Raw genomic sequence first — 17,633 nt, forward strand, 5'->3', positions numbered from 1 at the left:
GTGGTTTGTGCTGAGCTCAGTTTGGTCTTCCTTGGTTATGATGGACTTAATTTGAGGACGCAATTGTTCTCCGTTATGTAAGCTTAGTAAGTAATCGAGATTACAAGAAGCGTAGATAATTTTGTTGACAGATGTGTTCGTCAATAACCGAGTGAATATTTAATCGGAGCTTTTATTGGCTAAAAATTTCCATTTAACGTATAATTAGTGCTGTCTCTAAGGGATGCACAAAAACTGGAACACTTTACCATGCCTAATACAGTGTAGGAAAACTGTTGGGTTTCAAAACTGATCGGACTGGATAAATACAGGTCCTGTACGGTTTTCTAGTGGAATTTTATACCAGTCAACTTGTAAAATAGTGGCAGACTGAGATAACGAATATTGAGGGTAATAGCGATCAGCACCTTTCTCTCCAAAGTAGACCACAAAGGCTCAGTTGCAGAGACTGGTGACTAGTGGCCGGGGAGTAGGCGACAGTTGAATCTCGTGCTCACAAAACCAGTCCTACACGATGGGACCTGTGTTAAAAAGGTTCCTGTCGCCTTGGAACCCAGTCTCGTTGGGGGATGGATCTGTTCAGCCAAAATGTTCACATAATCCTTGGAAGAGTACCCATGAGGTCATACCATATCGCAATATGGCTATCCAAATCATCACCGAACCTCCATCTTGTTTCACTCATGAGATGGGAACTCGATCAGAAGCTGGAAACAATGTGCAACAAGACTCATTCGACCAAATGGCTTGCTTACATTGCTCCATAGTCATAGATTTATGGCTTCGAGACCAAGTTTTCCGGTTGCAGACATTTACTTTACTGATTCGTGCTTTTGGAATTCAAGCTCACCCTGCAGTTCCCACTTTGTGGAGCTTCCTTGATTTGGTGCTGATAGGGCTCGCGAGTGCTACGTTCAGCTTTTTAGTGACCTCCTTAGCTACCGTACTCTTACTTTTTGTCACAATATTCTTCAGTGACCATCTATTCAAATGGTTCATATGGCTCTGAGCTCTATGGGACTTAACATCTGAGGTCATCAGTCCCCTAGAACTAAGAACTACTTAAACCTAACCAACCTAGGAACATCACACACGTCCATCCCCGAGGCAGGACTCGAACCTGCGACCGTAGCAGTCACGCGGTTCCGGACTGAAGAGCCCAGAACCGCTCGGCCACCCCGGTCGGCAGACCATCTGTCACAATCACTCAAAATACACCTTTATCAGCGTTGCGAGTTGATGACATTCTTCCACTTTCCCTGTGTCTCAATTTTCTCCCTCCCCCCCTCTGTCAAGACTCTTCGCGCCCGTCTGTATTTGCAAACTTGTCTCACGAACTACGATGGGGATTTTCATGCGATTTTCACTAACAGTTATACTGATTCAAGGGCAATTATTTTGTACATAATTTATAAAAATTTGCCGGGCGGGGTGGCAAAGTGGTTCTAGGTGCTACAGGCTCTGGAACCGCGAAACCGCTACGGTCGCAGGTTCGAATCCGGTCTTGGCATGGATGTGTGTGACGTCCTTAGGTTAGTAGGGTTTAAGGAGTTCTACGTTCTAGGGGACTGATGACCTTAGAAGTTAAGTCCCATAGTGCTCAGAGCCATTTGAACCATTTTATAAATATTTCGGACAAATTGTTTGAATTGTGAATAGAAAGACCTAGAGAGCAGTAATACCTCACGAACGCAACAAGTGGGATCTAGTTAACATATGGGTAGGTGATCTAGTGGCAGAGTGTGTGGCAGAAAATCGAAAAGGTATGAACTCTTCACAGCAGTGATCGCAATCTTCTTGGCTGCTGCAGCTTTTAATTTAGGTGAAGGCATGTCCGTTTTTGCATCAATGGCAGTTTGTTTTGCTTCTGGGCAGGATTTTCCTAGTTTCAAAATATTTTCCCTGAGTCCAAAAATTCGAATGTACGTAAATACGATTCTTTAGTTCTTCGGCCGTCTCTTCTCTCTTTCTTTCTGCTTCGTTCTTTCCTTTATTTGTTTCCTCTCTTTTTCTTTCCTTCTCTCTAAGAGGAGCTAAAGTAACATCAATAGGTAGTTCATATGCCATACCGTTAACAGGGGACGTAACTCTCTATTGTCGTGTGCTATTATGATGACACCTACAGATCGGCCTGTTGTCTGTTCGCAAACGGTTCTGGACTGTTACAGTAGCTTCAACAGGTTCCCTGCGATGTGGCTCAATGGAATCCATCTCGTCCTCAATGGAGTGTGTTCCCCTTTCATGATAAATCTCAGATCTATGAAAAACACTGGCATCTAGACCCTTCTGCTCCGTGTTCTCGTACGCCATCTCGTCCCCCAAAAAGCCCTTGCACTGAAATTACTGCATCATGTAATTAGAACCTGTATGATTCGCATCCCCTAACAGCCTCGTCTTACTGCTTGTCTGAACGCAGTACTGAATGACAGCGCGAAACCACAATAATAGATCTAATATCTACTATACTTTTCTAGAGGTCTGTGGCGTTGCAGTCATGGACTGTGCGACTGATCCCGGCGGAGGTTCGAGTCCTCCCTCGGTCATGGGTGTGTGTGTTTGTTCTTAGGATAACTTAGGTTAAGTGGTGTGTAAGCTTAGGGACTGATGACCTTAGCAGTTAAGTCCCATAAGATTTCACTTACATTTGAACATTCTTTTATAGAAACAATAATCGAGGAAGCTTTTCCCCTCCAAGAACAAGAATCCAAAAATAAATTTTATTCAACTTAACGACGCTGTTCACAATGTTGATTTACTGCAATCATTGTCAATTTGGTGCAGAAACTACAAACCCTTGAATCACGATGGAAGGTAACTCGCTAAATAAAGTGTAAGGAAAACATAAGGATCAGCACATATGCGTCGCCAACATAACCTATCGTGCATCGAAAAACTATTTCAGGCGACTGACAAGGGATAGAAAAAGAAGTTAAAAATTTACCCAAGTGAGTTTGTACTGAATCTGCACAGGTGTATAATGCTTATCTTAGAATGGCCCAAATATAACTCCTGCATGGTGAGGCTACCCTCTCATTTTATTTCTTTATTAAATTAACTGATCAAAGCCCCATCCAAAAATGACGATACGACGGGATTGTGGTAAATGAGACTCTTTAACACATAAAAGCCACCCCAAAACTCCATTTACAATTGATCATGAATTTATACGAGAAACAATTGCGTATACTAATGTAAACCAAACATGTAAATAGTCCTCACTTGAGAGGTATGTTGGCAGGAACCTAGTACAAACGACACTGCATGTAATCTAGTGTGCTTGTCTGTTATGAGAAGGGAAGCAGAGAGAACAGGTGATACGTATAACAGCGATTTAAAAAAAATGATTAATCGGATGCAGTACTACGATATCACCTAAGGAGGCAAAGTGGTTCTACGAATACCACTGCTGAGAAAGCTCAATTCGAATTTTGGAAAGCTGAAAAATCAACTCTAGCACTACAGGCCGGAACAGCGTATATTAGCGAAAGTACTGCGCAAGATGCTATGCTGATGACAGCTGCTAATCGTAGTTGGCCGCTGCCTTTGGAGATGGGCTCCAGCTGGGAGACCGACTGAAGCGCGAAAAAAAAAAAGTACTAATTGTTGTCCCGGAGACTGTACAAGTGAAACTGTGAATGAAATTAGTCTACGGCAAGATTGCCAAAGTACGTGACCGACTCCTTCGGCTTCCAGGGCTCAACAGTCCTGCTATCCAGCCCCGCATCCACAGAGGGATCACTCCGGGCAATTGCGCTGATAAACAAAGCTTTTGCCTTACAATAAATTGGTCTAGACTACCACTGCCACACTCCATCAACATAGTCACCAAGTCATTCATTCCCACCAACCCCGACGGTGAGTGCAAATGTGTGCCAACCTAACAGTCGAGCAACCTGTCACAGCCTCCTTCAGGACTTTATGTAGGAAGTTTACAGGCCCGGGAGCCAACGGAATTCGCAAATTTCGGTGCTTGTGATGCCATTCTGTCAGCTATCCCGTGGAACTTGGCCACCATTCCTAGGTAAAGTCCCACACAGTAAGCAGCCGTGGAGCTGAGCTGGCGCATTCCTGATGAGACCATGAGGCTTTCGCGAGAAAACTGCCTTCAGCCATTGTAAAAAGGGCGTCCTCCTCCGTCGCTCTCGTCCCTGAGACCCGAAGTGAAAAAAGAAAGCCGCCAGCCAGGGTTCTGGAGTCTGGCCACAACTCCCGATTACTGTATGCAGCCACCCCCAGCTACCCCAAACACACCTCTTGTCCGTGTGAGCGGTTGGGCTCCTGGCAACCCAAAAATTCCCGCTCGTATTCTACATGAAACGAGCAGAATTGCGATATGCATCTATCCTACTCCCGGTCATGTACATGCTGGCACATAACAAGATATTATCACCTTGGCATGATAGTGTAATATGCTAGCGAAATGTTATTAATGTGCACGTAAACAAATTAAGATTTTATAAATGCAAGATAGACTAGTTTGCTGGGCCTGAAAAAGTGTGTGAAGAGGCCAGACGGCGTGCCATCTAGCAATATACCAACATTCTTTCAGGAAAAATATCATGCAGGCAGTTCCGAAGATGGAAGGATAGATAAGTTCGAAACGTTTTTCACAGCTTAGGAGCACATACATAGCCATTGCTGACAGTAATAGTATCTAAGAAAATAGATACGAAAATGTACAATTTGTTAAAGGACGATCACTTTGGCATTACGAAATGTAAAGGCGGCAGAGGGAATTTCTGATCCTGCGCTTAATAACAGAAGAAAGACCTAAGAAAAACGATACACGTGTGTAGAAAAAGAGTTTGACAATGGAAAATGCATTCGAAATTCTAACAATAATGGGTGTAAGATGGGTGCATAAAAACGTAGCGTTTTCATTTTGTGTGTTAGTGTTCCGAATACTAAGGTTTTTTTTAGGTTAGCCCTTTTTAATTGCAGTTAATTGTTACTGTTTGAGTTTATATATTGGCATTTTGTCACGTAGACATACCGAATTGAGGCGTGAACGCTAGGAAAGGAATACCAAGTGGAGAAATCGGAACTTTTCCGACATGTTCTTCTCTTTGAATTCAACAAAGGGGTAACAGCAACGGAGGCAAGCAGAAACATTTGCGCCGTGTATTAGAATACTGCCAATGGAGAGAATGGCGGAATGGCATGAAAATGGATTTCTCGTGTTAAGGAGGGTCGTTTTGACTTTAGTGACTCTCCGCGTTCCGGAGTTTGATGAATATCCTTTAAACGCATTATTCTACAACGAAACACCCCAGAACTGTCAGAGGTGATGAAATGTGATCATTGCAGCTTCGTAATATATTTTCATGCAGTGAGCAAAGTTCAGAACTCGGGTGTATGTGTACCACATGCACTAAACCAAAATAAGCATGTGGCCATCTCTGCTTGCTCGTCATCAACAGGATCGTGAACAATAACGACCATTCCTATCCTGTATCTTTACTGGTGACGAGACATGGTGTCTTTATACTAACATAAGGAAAAGAAAGGTGTAGTTGATCCCAAGCAAGGCAGCCACTCCTTGTACAGAGACCTGTACTCACTCACAAATGCCGGCCCGAGTGGCCGTGCGGTTCTAGACGGTAGAGTCTGGAGCCGAGCGACCGTTACGGTCGCAGGTTCGAATCCTGCCTCGGGCATGGATGTGTGTGATGTCCTTAGGTTAGTTAGGTTTAATTAGTTCTATGTTATAGGCGAATGATGACCTAAGAAGTTATGTCGCATAGTGCTCAGAGCCATTTGAACCATTTTGCCATCACTCACAAATGATAATATGAAGCATGTGGTTGAACAGCGACAGTGTAGATTACAACGAATTGTTTGCCCCAGGCATCACTGCTGACATTAATTTACTGTCAACAACTGAGACGTGTTGCAGACGCAGTCAAAGAACAACAACCAGGAATACTGCATGAAGTGATGCCACTCCATGATAACGCCGTCCCGCATTCTGCTAGTCTGACAGAAAACACTTTACAGGCTTCGATAGAGCAGTAACTGTGTAGCCTCCTTATTTACTTCATTTTGCGCGGTCATATTTTCACCTTTTCCGCTGTCTATCGAATAACCTTAATGGAATTTGGATGAAAATGCGCTCCGCGATTTCTTCGCCTCAGAACCACGAGCTGTCTACAGTCGCGGAATGGAAAAATTTCTCCAACGTTGGCAGGCTGTTGTAAATAGTAAAGGAGAATATATTACTGATGACTGAAGACTCCGTTGTGTACGTCGGTTGTTGTCATTAAATCTATGGAAAAACGCCACCAACTTATGCAACCACCAAGATCAAACGTTAAGGATAACGATAAAAAATGAAGCTCTCCAACTAAAAAAAGTGTAAGAAAAGGATGTAGGTCTTCGGCACTACTGTTCAATCTATACACGAAAGAAGTAATGACGGAAAGAAAAGAAACTTCCCGAGGTGGACTTAAAATTCAGAGTAAAAAAATACGTATGATGTGATTCCCTGAAGTTATTGGCATCCTAGGTGAAAGTGAAGAAGAATTACAGGATCTACTGAATGGAATTTACAGTCTAGTGATCTTATAATCAGGATTAAGTACAAACGAGGAAAGACAAAGTTAAAGAGCCATAGCAGAAATGTGACTACCGAAAAATTTTAAATAAAATTTGCTAACGAAATTATAGACGATGTAAAGCAGTTCTGTTACCTTCGAACCAAAATGACACATGATAGTCGAAGCAAGGAAACATAAAAAAAGGCTCATTAGTAGAGGCGAATAAGGATTTTCTGGTCAAAACGAGTCTACTGATACGAAAACTCAACCTAATTTCAGAAAGAAGTTAGCGAGAAGGTGCGTCTAAAGCACAGCATCGTTTGGAAGTCAATCACGGATATGGGAAAACTGGAAGGGGGAGAATCGGAGGGTTTGCGTTGTGGTGCTATAGGATGATATTGAAAATTAGATGGACTAAAAAGGTATGATATGAAGAAGCCCTCCACAAAATTGGCGAGGGTGTGTGTGATGTCCTTAGGTTAGTGAGGTTTAAGTAGTTCTAGGGGACTTATGACCTAAGATGTTGAGTCCCATAGGGCTCAGAGCCATTTGAACCATTTTTGAAAATTGGCGAGCGAAAAATAATCGAAGACTCTCACAAGAGAAAGGGACAGCATGACATAACAAGTGTAATACAACATGGAATAACTGTTCATAGTTCTAGCGTCCTCCCCCCATGAACCATGGACCTTGCCGTTGGTGGGGAGGCTTGCGTGCCTCAACGATACAGATAGCCGTATTGTAGGTGCAACCAAAACCAAACTGAAGAGGGGCAGCAGCCTTTTCAGTAGTCGCAGGGGCAACAGTCTGGATGATTGACTGATCTGGCCATGTAACACTAACCAAAATGGTCTTGCTGTTCTGGCACCGCGAACGGCTGAAAGCTAGGGGAGACTACAACCGTAATCTTTCCTAGGGCATGCAGCTTTACTGTATCATTAAATGATGATGGCGTCCTCTTGGGTAATATATTCCGGAGGTAAAATAGTCCCCCATTCGGATCTCCGGGCGGGGACTACTGAAGAGTACGTCGTTACCAGGAGAAAGAAAACTGGCGTTCTACGGATCGGAGCATGAAATGTCAGATCCCTTAATCTAGCAGGTAGGATAGAAAAATTAAAAAGGGAAATTGATTGGTTAAAGTTAGATATAGTGGGAATTAGCGAAGTTCGGTGGCAGGACGAACAAGACTTCTGGTCAGGTGAATACAGGGTTATAAATACAAAATCAAATAGGGGTAATGCAGTAGTAGGTTTAATAATGAATAAAAAAATTGGTGTACGGGTAAGCTACTACAAACAGCATAGTGAACGCATTATTGTGGCCAAGATAGACACGAAGCCCACGCCTAAAACTGTAGTACAAGTCTATATGGCAACTAGCTCTGCAGATGACGAAGAAATTGATGAAATGTATGATGAGATAAAAAATTATTCATGTAGGGAAGGGAGTTGAAAATTGAATAGTCATGGGTGACTGGAATTCGTCAGTAGGAAAAGGAAGAGAAGGAAACATAGTAGGTGATTATGGATTGGGGTTAGAAATGAAAGAGGAAGCCACCTGGTAGAATTTTGCGCAGAGCATAACTTAATCATAGCTAATACATGGTTTAAGAATCATGAAAGAAGGTTGTATACATGGAAGAACGCTGGAGATACTAAAAGGTTTCAGATAGATTATATAATGGTAAGACAGAGATTTAGGAACCAGGTTTTAAAATGTAAGACATTTCCAGGGGCAGATGTGGACTCTGACCACAATCTATTGGTTATGAACTGTAGATTAAAATTGAAGAAACTGCAAAAAGGTGGGAATTTAAGAAGATGGGACCTGGATAAACTGAAAGAACCAGAGGTTGTACAGAGCTTCAGGGAGAGCATAAGGGAACAATTGACAGGAATTGGGGAAAGAAATACTGTAGAAGAGGAATGGGTAGCTTTGAGGGATGAAATAGTGAAGGCAGCAGAATATCAAATAGGTAAAAAGACGAGGGCTAGTAGAAATCCCTGAGTAACGGAAGAAATATTGAGTTTAATTGATGAAAGGAGAAAATATAAAAATGCAGTAAATGAAGCACGCAAAAAGGAATACAAATGTCTCAAAAATGATGTGCAAAATGGCTAATCAGCGATGGCTAGAAGACAAATGTAAGGATGTAGAGGCTTATCTCACTAGGGGTAAGATAGATACTGCCTACAGGAAAATTAAAGAAACCTTTGGAGAAAGGAGAACCACTTGCATGAATATCAAGAGCTCAGATGGAACCCAGTTCTAAGCTAAGAAGGGAAAGCAGAAAGGTGGAAGGAGTATATAGAGGGCCTATACAAGGGCGATGTACTTGAGGACAATATTATGGAATTGGAATAGGATATAGATGAAGATGAAATGGGAGATATGATATTGCGTGAAGCGTTTGACAGAGCACTGAAAGACCTGAGTCGAAGCAAGGCCCCGGGAGTAAACAACATTCCATTAGAAATACTGACGGCCGTGGAAAAGCCAGTCCTGACAAAACTCTACCATCTGGTGAGCAAGATGTATGTGACAGGCGAAATACCCTCAGACTTCAAGAAGAATATAATAATCCCAATCCGAAAGAAAGCAGGTGTGGACAGATGTGAAAATTACTGAACTATCAGTTTAATAAGTCACAGTTGCAAAATAATAACGCGAATTCTTTACAGACGAATGGAAAAACTGATAGTAGCCGACCTCTGGGAAGATCAGTTTGGATTCCGTAGAAATGTTGGAGCACGTTAGGCAATACTGACCCTACGACTTATCTTAGAAGAAAGATTAAGGAAAGGCAAACCTACGTATCTAGCATTTGTAGACTTAGAGAAAGCTTTGGCAATGTTGATTGGAATACTCTCTTTCAAATTCTGAAGGTGGCAGGGGTAAAATACAGAGATCGAAAGACTATTTACAATTTGTACAGAAAGCAGATGGCAGTTATAAGAGTCGAGGGGTATGTAAGGGAAGCAGTGGTTGGGAAGGGAGTGAGACAGGATTGTAGCCTATCCCCGATGTTATTCAATCTGTATATTGAGGAATCAATAAAGGAAACAAAAAAAGTTCGGAGCAGGTATTAAAATACATGGAGAAGAAATAAAAACTTTGCGGTTCGCCGATGACATTGTAATTCTGTCAGAGAGAGCAAAGGACTTGGAAGAGCAGTTGTATGGAATGGACAGTGCCTTGAAAGGTGGCTATAAAATGAACGTCAAGAAAAGCAAAACGAGGATAATGGAATGTATTCGAATTTAGTCAGGTGATGCTGTGGGCATTAGATTAGGAAATGAGACACTTAAAGTAGTAAAGGAGTTTTTCTATTTGGGGAGCAAAATAACTGATGATGGTCGAAGTAGAGGGGGTATAAAATGTAGACTGGCAATGGAAAGAAAAGCGTTTCTTAAGAAGAGAAATTTGTTAACATAGAGTATTGATTTAAGGGCCAGGAAGTCGTTTCTGAAAGTATTTGTTTGGAGTGTAGCCATGTATGGAAGTGAAACGTGGACGACTAATAGCTTAGACAAGAAGAGAATAGAAGCTTATGAAATGTGGTGCTAAAGAAGAATGCTGAAGATTAGATGGTTTGATCACATAACTAATGAGGAGGTATTGAATAGAATTGATAAGAAGAGGAGCTTGTGGCATAACTTGACTAGAAGAAGGAATCGGTTGGTAGGACATGTTCTGAGACATCAAGGGATCACCAATTTAGTATTGAAGGGCAGCGTGGAGGGTAAAAATCGTAGAGGGAGACCAAGAGATGAATACACTAAGCAGATTCAGAAGGATGTAGGTTGCAGTAGGTACTGGGAGACGAAGAAGCTTGCACAGGATAGAGTAGCATGGAGAGCTGCATCAAACCAGTCTCAGGACTGAAGACCACAACAACAACAATAGTTCTAGCGTAAGTTGATGAGGGTAAAACCTGCAGGGTTAAGTAGGCATGTGAATATATTAAACAAATAATTGCGGACATAGAGTGCATGTGCTATTCTGAGTAGATGAGCTTGGCACGGAAGACACAATTGTGGCGGGCCCTATCAAACTCGTCAGAACACTGATGATTGAAAAAAATAAAAAATAAAAGTGAAAAGGAGCTAGCAATGTACTACATTAGCATAGATCCTTGCTCCACCGCTAACCTAGGAGCACCTCAAAATAGACATCTGTCTAGTACCATACCCTCTGTGACTTAGTGGTGTGTTAAAAGAGTAATATATTGCTCCCTCCTACGTATATCTCGCGAAGAGACCATGAGGATAAAATCAGAGAGATTAGAGCCCACACAGAAGCATACCGACAATCCTTCTTTCCACGTACAATACGAGACTGGAATAGAAGGGAGAACCGATAGAGGTACTCAGGGTACCCTCCGCCACACACCGTCAAGTGGCTTGCGGAGTATGGATGTAGATGTAGATGTAATAGAATCCGTGCCTCTCCAATCGCGGGTGTTAATCGAGAATGCCATCGCAGAAATCTGAGCTCCCAGTTTTAATTCAGCACTTACTTCACTTAACAATAACAATATGTATCAGCAACACCTTCCTGGTTTAATTCAATGTTAACTTTTTACGGCCAAGATAACAAACTGTTGTTGAATTTAAATCAGACTTTTAACTTATGAAAAATGTTCATTGACATTAAAACGTTTTTAGTTCCAATTAAATAGAAACATATTACTTGGAATTAGTTCTGATGCTCATGCATGTCTTACGTCTCTTACACCACAAAGAAACCAAAACAATCCTCCATATATTGTATTTCCATTTTCACAAAAGGCACGAAAAGGAAAGGCAAAGAAAATTTGGGATTTCAAATGAATTTCCTGGAAGGGATAGTACGGCGTACAAGACCTTTATCCATAAAATTAAATAATTCTTTAGTTTACGATTGACGTTTTACACGTATGGGGATGATATTTGTGCTAAAAACAGGGAATGCAGTAATTTTCCTCAACGTTTTGTACAAGTTATAAATAATGCATTTTTACAATTACATGATTTTGTTTTAAACGTGCAGTATAAAAAACTTATTTACCCTATTTCGATGCGGTCTTCTCGGGATGTCATTTTAGCTTCTCTCTGTATGAGATGAGGTTTGGAACCGTCTCGATCAAGTTCTGCAGTAGACAAAACATATAGAATTCATTGGGATGCACTAGCGGAGTGTAGCACGGTGGAATTCTTATTCACAATGAAAAGATATCGTCGAATAACTGTGGATTTGTTTGTTTTCGGCACGACTCAATTAACAGAACACATTTCTGCGCATAGAACTTTATGAGATCTGTGAAAAATTTTGTAAAGGGATGTTGATGAACTAATACTGACATTTCTATATTTTGACATGTTCTCATTCACCCTATTTTGAATTATCGGTCCTAAGTTTTCCTTTGCCTTTATTGCTCATGCATTTTATGGAAATATTAATACATGCAAAATATTGAGCATTTCGGTTTATCTGCGAGTAACTTAAAAATAGGAAATAAAAAAATAGATTCTTCCACGTAAGGACTCGATCCCACGCCACTATATTACCGTTTGTGCCCTATCCCTTGTGCCTATTGGTGCAGGAATATACGCTGTCATAAATGTCGCATTCTTCGCTGCAAACAAGCTATTTTTCCTACCCGCCTGGCCGTCGGCAGCTGCACGTTTGTCATTATACTGCTTATACCATAAATCTAGACAAAATCGGTCATGACGACTTGGCGCCATCAGTCAGTAAGAGCAAAGAAATCGATTTAAAAACAGTATCAACTTCGTACATGTAAGCCCACCTCTTTCCAAGGTTGTTCGACCACACTGCAGACGTTCGCTGGAAGGCCTTTACATATTCTCCATATAGTCGCGATCTATTTCCGTGAGATTTCCACACCTTAGAGCACAGCAGAAAATCATTCGTGGCCGCTGATTTCCTTCGGGCGAAGGGGTCCACGCCTGCGTACAATCGTCCGCAAAGATGTTCCCGTGAAGGCATTGACCGACTTGTCTCATAGTGGGATAAATGCAATAAGAGTTACGACGACTATTTTTGAAATAATAAAGAGTATATTACTTTATTTCATTATCTCGTTTTTATTTTACTTCCTCTTATACACTAAAAAGCGCCACGAAGAAATTACCAGAATGGGACGGAGATCGGTAGATGTGATGTACATACACGAAAAAATGATGCAGTCCTCCTGAGGGATATAACGCAATATTCTGTCGGACTGGTACGTTAGAGCGTCAAATTCATGAAATGGTTGGAGGGTACTGGCCCTTATGCTCCAAAAGTCGTCAATTGATGAGAGACCTGGCGTCCTTGCTGGTCTAGTTAGGGTTTCGCAAGCACCAAGGCAAGAAATATAAAACTTCGCCGTGTGCAGACAGGCATTATCTTGGTGAAATGTAAGCCCAAGATGGCTTGCCAAGGACAAAAAAACAAGGCGTAGAATATAGTTGACGCTCCGCTGTGCTATGAAGCTACCACAGATATCATCGAAAGGAGTCCTATTAGGAAAAGAAATGGCAGCCCAGACCATCACTCTTAGCTGTCACACCATATGGCTAGCGGCAGTCAGATTGGTCTCTCACCGCCGTCCAGGCCGTCTCCAGAAATCTGTTCGCTCGTCACAGTCCTCAAAACGAAGCGAGAGCCAACGCTGAAGACAACTCTACTCCTGTCAATGACAGTACACACAGAAGACGTGTTTCTCTGTACATATACATCTACCGATATCCGCCCCGTTGCGTAGCATTTATTTATTTTGTTTTCTTAGAGTGTATTTCAATGTCTTTAAGCTGTTTAGCACTGCTTATTCAGTAAACTGCACAAACTAGCTGCAGCGTCACTTATTTCAAACCCAATCATTCTCCACCAGTTGCGACACTGAAGTGTGAAATTTGGGTCAAACATGCCTTCAATCTTCCTCTGTAATGGTACGAAAGCGTGGCGTCGTGCAAAGTCATCTCCAGTATCGGCGAGGTATCAGACAGCAAACTGTTAACACGTGCGCTAAAAAGGCCAGAGCTCAGAGGTCCAAGTGAGTTCTAAGGTGCGTTAATGACGTCACACTAGCACTAAATTTCACCGCATATCTGCCCATCGCTACCGTGGACGTGTCACAAGATGGGAGAGTCGTCACATTTCCGCTACCCACATCTCACCCTTTCCCTTGACGCCTGTATGTTCGAATACAGAACAGCGACATTCTGAATTGAAATAACAAGATTTTCTTTGAGTGGCCAATGGAAATATTTTGGGCAAGAAGAGACCTCAGGAGCTGATATTGTTGGCGTCAGTGAAATTATTCCTCCCTTATGGTGTCCATTTACACACGTTTCGCTGCCGAAAAGGAGATTTTGCAGTGCAGTGTGCAGCAGACCGACAGTCTGGACTTCCTTTTTAACACTGCTGAAATACCCAAGACAATTCAGCCCTTTACTAAGGAAATTGAGCGCCTGCAGTCTCATCGAGCATATCGGACCACTTTGGAGCGCAAAGTGGCAGCAATTTTTGACATGGTATACGAGGTTGAGCCACTTTAGAAGCAACAAAGGGTGCTATTCTTTTTCAGACCTCGTGATTCATGCTCTCCTGGAGGGGGATGTGAAATTGGCAAGTGCATAAACAAAACTGCAAAGTGTCACTCCAAGACCTCTAAGACCCCCTCTCACTACCCCAGTTAAGTAAAATCCTCGGATCCACCCATACCTTCGTGAGTACTTCAAAAATGTACCTGTTCAGAGAGAACCCTTAATGGACTCTTGTGCGCCTGCAGGTAGGCAACCTCACGACCATCTTTTGTTGAGCAGTGCTACACTGTTGCTCTAGCATGCGGAATATAAAGGTTACACCTATGTTTCAATCAAGGGTTTCAGGGATAATAATAATATCTAAAATTAATATAACTGACTGGAAGTCAATCATGTCTACATTTATAAGGAAACACTGCAGCATGAATAGCCGAGTTCGGACAAGTTAAAAATATTTATTGAATTGAAATAATATTGAGACATACAAAAGAGACTGTTGTGAGAGGTCAGGGCGTGTGTTCCTTCACGCTTAGCTCAGGGCCACTATGGGTTTAATCGGTTTTCATATTATACAAAGCCTAGAGTAAGCAAATTTCCTTGAAATGCTCTACTGTCTATCTTTTATTTGACGAAGTGACAGGATTCTTCACAGTTGAGGAACGAAAGTGTCTATTATTTAGCATCCTTTAAACCGACATTCGCTGATGATTTTCGTTACAGCAGATCATTACTCTTTGCAATACTGTTTCAGATTGCGACAATGTGGCAAAATTTTTCAGTCTTGGGTATTCTGCAAGCCCATTTTACTACAACTAGTTTCCAGATTTAGAGATAGATGCACTGTTGAGCATATCTCCTCAGCAAGGTCATAACAGGAGGAATTAAAATTGTTCACGGAAAATGTAGATAGTTGCTGTGATAGTTGTACCTAAATAAGTTTCTTGCGTCCGAAAAAAATATACTTGCAGACGACCTACCGACAGAAAAATTAAACAGAATTTCGTAACCTTACTTAAGTGAGTAAATCGGTTGTTAGAAATTGGCTGTAGTAAAATAAGGTTTCCTGCGAGTTAAATGTTTTTCACAAACGATCTTCGAAAGTATTTTTCACAACGTTGCAAAAGTAGCTATCGTAATAACTAACTGCTATACATCACGATAAGAGGCATACTATCAAGTCAATAAGCCGGCACATTTTTGCTACATCGTGAGAATTAATTACGAAAACTGTTGGTGAATTTTCCGTCAGCTGAAAATGTTGATTTGGAATAAAACCTGTTGTGGCTTAGTAAACGTGCCTGAAACATAGCTGTGGTCGTCCTTATTAATATATATGAGTTGCAAAAATGCTGTTATTTGTAATTTTAAGGTGGTGAATGCCTTTTAGTACCAGTACCAAAGCAGGCCATCGGTATCATGAGCACAAGTTATTTCTGTTGAAAGATATATATGTCTCAGTCTGAAGAAGTGTGATAAAAATTCATTGACGAAAACAATATTGCTGGTAATGTAAGGTATCGCCGCTCTCTACAAAGCGCCTCAACCGTTCCCTTCACGGGGCTTTTAACGTTCCGGGGAGACCAATGGCTCTACGTGACGTGACGCCGGACCTGTCTGCGTCGCTCCGCTTGCACGCTGGGTCACGGATTGAGGGAAACGTCCCGGAAGCATCGGTGACAGATCGCAGCGGGCGGCGGCCGTACGGCACAGCCAGTGACTTATTGCTAACAGATTTATCGCTCGTTGCACTTGGCAGACGTAGCTCTTCCCTGTTTCTTTTCTTGAGCTGCAGTGAAGAAAAAGAGTATCTAGTTGAGCATCTTTCGCTGCAAGGCAACAAGTAGCATGAATGTTTAATCCTGTATGTGAAGCGCTGATTTGTATGCCCATTTCGAGCATTCGGTCACTTTCTGGTGTTAAGGATAAAATAAAGATAAGACAATTTACCTTACAGTCAAATACATTTTGTAGTAACTAATGTGTATGACACATTTTGAATCGAAACATCTTAGGAACCGCAAAATTTGTGTGATAAGAGAATATTCTGCACTAAAAACGAGCTCTTCTTTATATTATTATTAGATTCATTTTGTTCTGGTATATACACTACAGCATCATACATATGTGCATATCTTTCCAGTTTAAGTGCAAGCAGTGGTGGTCTTTTTTCAGTTGAAACAATTTTTATAATCATTTCCAATACGTATACATAAACGATGAATACTGTTCTTGAAAGTATTATTAGGTGCCTCTAGAATGGTCTTTCTTAAATTGTGAAAACAGGACATTCGTTCAGTTTCTCGTATGAAAGTGTACTCCACTAAATATAAATATAAGTTTTGTTAAGATTTAAATAGTCTTTTTTGTGTATTTAACTGCAAGTATAAACGAAAATTTCAAGAGAAACATTTATGTAGTTTGCGGAAATCAAAAGCTTAGTAACAATTACAATTCATGAAACTTCCTGGCAGATTTAAACGGTGTGCCAGGAAGTTTCATATCAGCGCACACTCCGCTGTAGAGTGAAAATTTCATTCTAGTTACAATTCATGTTTTCATGCATTTTTTACGCAAACAAACCTAATAAATTATTTCTTTATCTTCCATTCGTATAGTTGAAGAGAGAGTATAAATAAAATTTTAAGTTTACTTAACTGGAATCAATACTAACGGTTTAGTAGGACGTAGTATCCGAGTCAGTTTAGTCAATTATTGTCCGCAAAGTAGTTATAAAAACATTTACAAGAACATAATTTTTCAACATAGTCTCCTTCCGTTTCTATGCACTTGGTCCATCGACTTACAAGCTTCCTGATGCCCTCATAAAAGAAGGTTCTCGGCAGAGCTTCGAGCCAGGAACGCACCGCCTCTTCACAGCTTCGTCCGAGTCAAATAGACTGCCTTTGATGCCTGTTTAAGTGGACCAAATAAGTGATAGTCAGAAGGGGCAAGATTGGGGCTACATAGAGGATGATGCAGGACTTCAAATTTGAGTTTCTGGAGCTTGCGGGCATCATTATGCGGACGGGCATTGTCGTGCAACAACACAACACATTTTGACAGCAGTCCTCGGCGTTCGCTTCCAACTGCAGGCTTGAACCTGGCAATTAGCCTCTCACTCTAACGTACACTGTTTATTGTTGTGCCCCTTTCCCCAAAATGTTCCAGCACTGGAGCTTGTGCTTCCAAGAAACCGGAAGCGTCAGTTTTCCTGCGGACGGTTGGGTCTTGAACTTTTTCTTGCATGGCGAATTTAGATGTTTCCATTCCATACTCTGCCGTTTACTCACCGGCTCGTTGTGATGGATCCATGTTTCGTCAGCAGTTATGATCCTGTCTAAGAAGTTGTCCCCTTCATTACCATAGCGAGTCAAATATGTTTTGCAGATGTCCAAGCGCGTTTGTTTATGCATCTGTGTGACTTGTTTTGCAATCCATTTTGCACAAAGTTTATGAAACCCAAGTCTGTTGTGGATTAGTCTGCAGTCAGAACCATAAATATGGCTCTGAGCACTATGCGACTTAACTTCTGAGGTCATCAGTCGCCTAGAACTTAGAACTA

The sequence above is a fragment of the Schistocerca gregaria genome, chromosome 2 (assembly GCF_023897955.1).
Source record: "Schistocerca gregaria isolate iqSchGreg1 chromosome 2, iqSchGreg1.2, whole genome shotgun sequence".
NCBI lineage: Eukaryota > Metazoa > Arthropoda > Insecta > Orthoptera > Acrididae > Schistocerca > Schistocerca gregaria.